At 35.6% G+C, this 9,130-nt stretch overlaps 1 pseudogene; it reads right to left on the bottom strand.

The window, feature by feature from the left end:
• Nucleotides 1-1,559: 1,559 nt before the first annotated feature.
• LOC138319366 (casein kinase I pseudogene) lies at nucleotides 1,560-4,343 on the bottom strand (annotated as a pseudogene).
• Nucleotides 4,344-9,130: the final 4,787 nt, after the last annotated feature.

Here is a 9,130-nt window from a genome sequence, read left to right as displayed (position 1 = left end):
TCATTAAGAAACAAATTAATAATATCCCATTAATATAGTTTCGTAACACTATCCACTAGTACTAGGAAGTGAACACCACATAGTACAAATTTTGCATGCAGTTGATAACAACATTCCTTTTTATTTCCTACGTTACCTCAGTGTTATATAGTATTTCCTCAGTTTGAGAACAATTAAATTAACATTATCTACACGGACGGACAAAATGACTATAGAAAAATGAAAGTTTTGTAGTGCCGTATTCTCCATAATAAACATACAAGCACCTAAAATATTTAAATGAGGTATTTGTTACGATTATAACAATACCAAATTTCAATTCAAATCGTGGTAGTTAAGTAATTTAAATACCAGCACAGAAGGGTCGCTTATATTAGGAATGGCGATAACAGAATTCGGGAATCATGTTTGTGCAACAGCTATATATGTGAATGTACTAGGGTCATTTTTCAAAAGACCATACGTTGATAGTTTGCCAAGGTCATTTTTCAACGGTCATTTTTCAACAGACCTGCTGTTGATAATTGACCCTAGACAGTGTCAATTTTCAACGGCATGTTCAATTTTCAACGGCATTCGGGGTCCGTTTTCAACGGAGGTCCATTTTCAACGTTACACCCGGCTCTCCATATTTCCAAGGTTTCTTTGTAGACTGCAAAATATGCAACGTTTGCGGAGGCCATATCCAGTTACATAAGGAACATGCTGGCCTGTTACGTTGACAAAGTAGCTAAAAGACAACGCAAAATCTAGAACATATATGGTGTTGCATTTTTAGTGGACCTCACACATTCACAGTATTCAAACTATAAAAGTGATATCAACATGATATCCAATATACTATCAATTTCACTTCTACATCCACATTAAGTTCTGTAAAGGAATCCAAACCCTGAAATATTGCCACTATGTATGTTGTTACATCTGTTTGCTCAATTAGAAAATTAGGTCGTCAAACTCACACGCTGGTAAAGTCGTTTTAACTGCTCTAACATCCTTAGGGTTTAACTCGACATTTACGAATTTGTGGAAATCTATTATATTTATCGTGTATGCAAAATTTAGTTTAACGTCTCATCAGCCAGAGTACAAAATATAACGGAAAGCCAGAGTACCCGGGGAAAACCAGCGGTCATACCTGGCAACCGCCCAACTAGGCCAGGCAATGAAATTAATTTCCTATTAGCGGTTGGATAAGAATGTTAACAAAGATTTCTTAACTGAACTTGATAGAGTGCTTACGCCTCTTATCACATGGATACGTCCATCCGAATCCCTCAATGGCGAAAAGTCGTTTTGGGTTAAAATCCAAAATGACCGCCATTATTTCATTATTGCATATTGATTTCTTCAATATAAAAGTTAAGTCTGCTCCCTCCGTGAATCATATCCGAGTTAAAAGATATGTGTGTACCAACACAAAGACGGTTTAAATTAATTGTCAAACATAGCTAGCATTCGAGTTGACCGTTTGTTAACGACATTTTCCGTGTCACGAATCATATGATCCCCCATCTTGGGCGCAGCTTGTTCCTCAAGAACATTTGTAGTTTGTTTAACTATGATGTAACCTCCTGGTTCAAAATATTACCAGAAAATCCGTTTCTGTTAAACATATCTGTGAATAACTTCCGAAGGAATGAATAATTTGGAGTTTCTGCAAACCGCAGTCCTCTAACATACTCCATATAAGTGAGAAATTCAGACGGAAGTCCTCGGCAAAGATCATGTAAAGACGTACGTTTTTTTATTGAATAAACAGACTTTCCTTTGCTGATTTCAACTTGTGAATCATACCAAGGAAGCTTCTTCCGTAAGACATAGATCAAGGTATAACCAACAGACTCCAAATCATCCCGCCGGCTCTCCATATTGCCGAGGTTTCTTTGTAGACTGCAAAATATGCAACTTTTGCGAAGGCCATGTCCAGTTACATAAGGAACATGCTGGCCTGTCCCGCTGATGAGGTAGCTAGAAGACGCTCCAAAATCTATAACATATATGGCCTGTCCCGCTGATGAGGTAGCTAGACCGGTAACAATGTTATCAGGTTTTGTATCTCTATGAATATAACCTTTGGAGTGGATGTACTCGAGTCTACTGAGTAATTGATAAGCGATAAGCAAAACTGTTCTCATATGAAGAGATTTTTCCTTGACAATATCAAATAAACTGGGGCCTAAAAGTTCAGTCACAACAGCTGTATTTGTTCTTCCAACATTGCCGAACCATTTGAGGACAGGAATTCCTTCCCCGCCTTGTAGAGCCTGTAATATGGAACCTTCAGAGTCAGACTTTAAACGAATAGGATCATTGTAGATTTTTACGGCTACCTTTTCGTTGGTTATGGTGTCGGTACCGATATAAACATTTCCGTGGAAACCAGAATCAAATCTAAGCTGATAATGATACCTGTGTCCGATTGTCGTTCTTTTCCCTAGAAAATAAACATTTAATATTTAGTTAGAGGTTGCACTCTCCAGCTATTGCATCAATAATATATTTTTTGCAATAAACATTATACAGTTGTTTACTGGGTTTTATCACATCAGATGGTTTGTTGGACCCGAATAAAAACTGTTGGCTGACCCCTGCGGCCAACGGGTTGGGTGAGGGTCCAACAAATTAACTGTTGCCCGAAAACCCAGTCGATAACTATTTTATTATACCCCATTGACTAAAAACATATGACGTCATGAATTATAGGTTTGACGTCACTCCGGTCATACAGCACAGTTTAACAGTCGATTTTAACAGGGTGTTTTTTTTGACAACTCGACGTAATTGCAGATCAAACGTGGACATTAAAATTAACAAAAGTCAAAATAGCATTCCAATCATATTTTATTTACAGAAACCATATCAGTCTTTATCTTGTTTTATCACATCAGTACTTGGCTAAACATCTGTACAAGCAAACATGATATAATACATTAGAGAGACTACAGTCATTTTTGTATCTGTGATAGAGAGCATTCTGTACCTCATGATCAATAACAATTCATAATTTACAAGGTTTTTATATCCCGTCTTTCACATGTAATAACTTTTGCAATACTAAACCTTTTTTGAAAATTAAAAATGCCTCTGAGAGTATGAGTGTCTGAATTTAACTGAAGTTGGTACAAATGTACTGATATTCATGATTCAGTGGCTTTCCATCAACATCAAGATTCAGGCTGAAATTATAGCACTCTATTAAGCGACCAGAAAATCCCCTACTTAAGTGAATGTAATACCTTACAAACATGTCGCCCATCATGCATCCGTCCATCTCCAGGAAGAAAATTTAAAGAATTTATCAAAATGTGAATTTAAGGGACAATATTCAGAATACCACCGAAAAGAAGAATGGACACCGCAAATAAATTCTTTCAGTGAAAGCAATTTTCTGAACAAATCGCAAAATTAGCGAAATGTGACTTTCTCGTGAATTCCATTATAGCATTAAGGAAAAGATTTCTTGTTATTTTTTGATAATCGTTCTACAAAGCAGATCATTACCTTTATTATGGTATAAACATCGACTTCCTCCGTCTATTGAAACACTTTTTATGAAGCGTCAAACTCGCGACATGTTTTATGGACATGCTCAGCAACAAAGTTGATGTAAAACAAATACAAAATTCAATTTTTAAACAAATACAAAATTCAATTTTTAATTCTAACACAACTTTGATAATACACCTCTAAATATCTTAGATAAGATGAAATCGACTTATAAATCTACAGAAGATTACCTATGAGTACACCTGTGTGGTTGAATTGTCTGTTTACGTAACATCTGTATCGAGGTAGTGGTGATGTGGTTCCTGATGTAACCCTTTTGTAAAGCACGGTGAAAGACGCGAAGGTTAAGAAACATACACCACAAAAAACTGTTAAATTTTTTTCAACATAATATAAATTGCAATTTTAAGTTCAATTCTAGAATCCACATTGAGTACCGTAATCTCCAAACTCTGAAATTCCGTCGTTGTATATGTTGCTACGTCTTGAAGATCGATGTACAATGTATATGCACGCTGGTATACAGTCATTCTAACTACACTAACACCCCCGGGGTTATACATTAACAAACATAGAGAAACCTTTCATATTTATGTTCACTGCACAGATTAGTTTAATAAACATTCTATGAACAAACAGCCATATTCCTTTAAGAACGTGTCAGGTTTGAAAGGACAACCAGAGTATCCCGTGAAAAACATATATACCGTCAAGCGTTCAGTACCTGACAGCTGTCCCACAAAGAATTCGAACTCGCGACTCCGAGGTGGGTGTTGTGGTAATACATCAGTACCACCCAGCCACCGCGGCCTCTCGTGCATGAATATATACATGTTAATGGTTTTAATTGTATTTTTCTGTCATATCGAATTCAGAAATTAGAAAATCAGCTTATCAGTACCTGAGTAAATCATCTGAATTAAATTATAAGCATTATATGCATTATTCTCAAAATCTTTCGGGGTTAAGAAGACCGGAATAACGAAATAATGTCCTTCCGTTGTTTTTTTTTTTTTTTTTTTTGTCTATGACTTCATAACCCCAAAAGATATTGAGAATGATGCTTAAATATGATATACGATTTCATATCATAAGGAAATTCAGCATTTTCATATGAATATTTTCATCAGTTTCTGAATTGGTAGATGAATCCTTTAATAATTTGCTCATATAATACACTCAGTGATTGGTCTTTGTTGAAAACCAACTTTGAATTCACAGATTTTGCGATTCAAGTAAATTCAATCATTCAATATTTTTAAAAGTTACAAAAGACACGATCTTTAGAGAATAACGTGTATGCTTGAAATAAATTCCATATCCTTTAACCTGGAGTCATGTGACCAATTTCTACCACAAATCGAACCATCTAAAAGAATTCCAGATACAAATAAATGAAAATTTGCGAATATGTTAATAACAAACCATTTTAGTCAGAAGAAATATTCACTGCAGTGCTAGTCATTGGACGTCTTTTAAAAGCTAGATTTTTAAAGGTACTCGAACAATAAACTATTTATCAAACAGGTTGGACTGAGCTTTTAATGTATTTTAGTTTATTGGAATCAGTTACAATATATTTTCTTTGCAATTGAATAAATGTAATGAGTTCAGACTGTGCAAAGTTCACGATATATGATGTCATTCAGAAGGAGAGGTAATCAGAAATTCGAAAATAACAATAAACCTCATTAGTCATACATCAGCTTTACTAAGAAAAAAAATAATGGAAAAACATACGAAACAAATAATAAATACCACAAATGTGAAGGAGTTGATATTTCTATCAGCTTAAAGCTGACAATGCAAGTTCAAAAGCAATGAGATTTGGGGAAAAAAATCAAGTACTGCAAGAATCGTTGGGACATTAATGGGGCATTCCACTGCCGAGGGGTAGCCATGTTGTTTCTATCTTACTTGCTCACCTACCCCCTATGTGAATCGACATGTCTATATATGTACACCGATACAGCTTACGAAGACGTAAGGGGTCTTGTCTTTAAAGCACGCAAATCTTTAAGAATAAGCTCATATATACGAGTTATCGTTCTTACCTATTATATCTGCTGCGTTTGTTACGCTGTACCGAACAGTCTGCTAGCTGTGCCGCCGGTGTAACGTTGAAAATGGACCCCCGTTGAAAACTGAACTTTAGCGCACTTTTCACACCGACCCGTTGAAAATGGACCCCATTGAAAAGTGACCCTTCTCATGAGAAGACTAAGATAGGCTATGCCTGATGTCTAATCCTATTGACACATAACATCTTTGTACAACAACTCCACACAACACAATATTACACAACAACACAACAACACACAACACATCACACACAATATCACACTACACACAACACAACCACACCACAACACACAACCACGCAACAAAAACACAACACCACCTAACAACAACACAACAAAACACAACCACACAACACACGAAAACACCACACAACAACACATCACAACAAAACATCACACAACAACAAATCACAAAACAACACACAACACAACAACACACAACACAACACAACACACAACTACGCAACAACAATACAACACCACCAAACAACAACAAAACACAACAACAACACAACACACGACACCATCACACAACACATCACACAACACAACATCACACAACAACACATCACACAACACTACAATACACAACACAACCACAACACAACCACACGACAACAACACACAACACAACCACACACCTCACAAAACCACAACACAACATAATACAACATATCACACAACAACACGACACACAACACACATCACAACAAAAACACAACACAGCACCACACAAAACACAGCCACACAGCATCGAACAACAACACACAACACACCAATAACACACAACATAACAACATAACACAACAACACAAAACACAAAACACAACGATGATAACAATACAAAATTTCAATTCAAATCGCGGTGATTACGTAATTTAGATACCAGCACAGAAGGGTCGCTTATATTAGGAATGGCGATAACAGAATTCGAGAATTATGTTTGTGCAACAGCTACATATGTGAAGGCACTAAAGTCATTTTCAAGAGACCATCCGTTGAGAGTTTGCCAAGGTCATTTTTCAACGGCATGTTTCAATTTTCAACGGCATTCGGGGTCCGTTTTCAACGTTGAAAAATGACCCGAGGTCAATTTTCAACGAAGGTCCATTTTCAACGTTACACCGGTACGATATTTATTTCATACAATTCTAGGAGTCATTTCGCTGAAATATTTGATCCATTGTTTATTTCCGCCATCATTGATTTTGGTAATATGTTGTCTGCAATATCGGGGCACTTGTATCCTAGGTTAGTTATATGGCGATTCCCGTGCTTCATATAGATGGTAGGTCATAGTAAGGTATCTTAGCTGAGCAAAAGAAAAATGACTCCTCTTCCTTGGATACGACGCTGTCACTGAGCCGCGGGGTGTCTCAGAAACGATCGGTGAAAAACATTACAAATATCGAATAAAACGTTGCCTACTTCACCGAAAATAAAATCTTTCTGTATGAAAAATAGTATCCAAAACTTTGCAAATGAATAAAACTCACACCATAACAAATTCATCAAATCCAATTCAAAAGTTATAATTCTAATTCAAAGTACATACCAAGCCGATTTTCATTTCAATACTGAGTCTAACAGATATCATGTGCGAGTTATTCCCCTTATACAGGTAGACATTCCCAACCTAGTAACGCGTAGTATCAGAACACACTCTCTTTGATTTCCTTCTACGAACCACAATTTTAATAACACAATTTGTAAATGAAGTCCACAATATGTCAAAATTAAAAAAAACACTTTTTAGTGCACGTCTTTTTCGAGAAATGCAACGTTTCGCAACAATGATTTTAAATTAACAGTTTTATATCACAGCATATACAAACAACCATAGAGTGTATTGTGTCACAGTGTTAAAATAATTGTGTATATAGTGTTAAAAAAACAATTGTCACAATCTCTCTTCTTTTTCTTCAATATTATAGTATTTTAATTTATTTTATGCTGCTTTAGTTTATACAACTATACTTATACCCTGACACTACCTTTGTATCTGACCTTTTGACCCATTTTCAATCCCAAACTGTGTTACTTCATAACCTACCATTGTATGATGTTTCATCAAAATCTATCCACCCAGGGACCGTTTCACAAAACACACGTAACTTTACGGGTTATTGTCTGACAACCAAGATCACAGACGGACGAAAGGACGGACGGACAGACGGACGGAAACTAACGTTATAGCCCCATCCGGTTTCACACGAGAAACTGTGAAAAAATTCACTTTATTAGTTTGTTACTGCATGACTCCGATGGCATCATTTTTTATTATTAGACTAAAATCGGTGTTCTGTCAACGTTCAATTAATCTAATGTACACCGTCATCAATGTATGATACTTGACGTACGCGTTCGATTACTAGTTGCATTTATGTATTATATCTTAATGCTTTTTCATAACAAATTTTCATGTAACGGTTACGTACAGGCATTTAATATATTTAATGTATTGCAATATGCGATTTTTAATTCGTTCTGGTATATAACCAATTGTCTTTGTACTGCCGTCGCCACTTTACTGACAGTATTATGGTGCTAGTGGCACATGTATTCTAGGATTCCCGCTAAAATATTTTATGAGAACTCGAGAATTTTTTTGTAAAAATGGGAGGGTCGATACACATCAGGTTTAGATTGGTTTGTATTGGCTTTCTCTTCTGTAACCAATATGGTCTCAATGCGATAAAATTATTTGCTCTCATTTCCACTAGGATAACATTTTAAATTTATACAATCCCATAAACATTTTATCTTTTCTTTTTCTTTTCTTTTTCCCTTTTTTAATATTATGTTGGTCTTGTCAAAACTTTAAAACTATCATCATAAACTTTTCTTAGATGACTATAACAAATCCGTTATAGATGTGTTCATTACTAGTAGGTCTTGCCGAAATCCTTAATTAAAAAGTAGAACCTGTTAACCACGGGAATTTACAAAGCATTTGAAAGGACATATTCTTCGCCAAACACTAGCGCATTTTACTTCCATATGATTTATTTTCCATCATATTTCACTGTTTTGTAGTCCATATTTAGACAGCGCTACCCAAGGTTATATATCGTATTAATACATTAATTACACATATTTAACTTAATGAAATGCTTCCCTGTATAATCGGATACATTGTATCCAGCTAATTTCGGCAATAAAGGTCGTGCAGGTGACATTTTATTTGTAATTTATTTTAACAGGATATCTAATACCCTTGTAATTATAACCATTCACAGTTATGATATTAAAAAGAGAATGGAATGAATGTTAGTAACGCTTTTGAATCGATGTACAATCTGCTATAGCGGCGCGGCTAGAATGGGTGTGGAGTCAAAATCGTTCAAAGTTTCAAGAAAGTGAGAGGAGACTTTGTACAAGACTTCTGTAGGATTTTAGGACAACACAGAGCAAAAACAATCACGACCTCTAGCGACTGTTATATTGGTTTTACAAAAGTAACTATCGAACCTGCCTTTATTTTGCCATCTTGAATGTTTTAAAGCAGTCTAAGTCCATATCTTAGATCCTCGCATTAG

Source organism: Argopecten irradians, chromosome 1, assembly GCF_041381155.1.
Source record: "Argopecten irradians isolate NY chromosome 1, Ai_NY, whole genome shotgun sequence".
NCBI lineage: Eukaryota > Metazoa > Mollusca > Bivalvia > Pectinida > Pectinidae > Argopecten > Argopecten irradians.
Note: the sequence above shows the minus strand (reverse complement) of the source record. Positions and strands in the feature narration are given on the sequence as shown.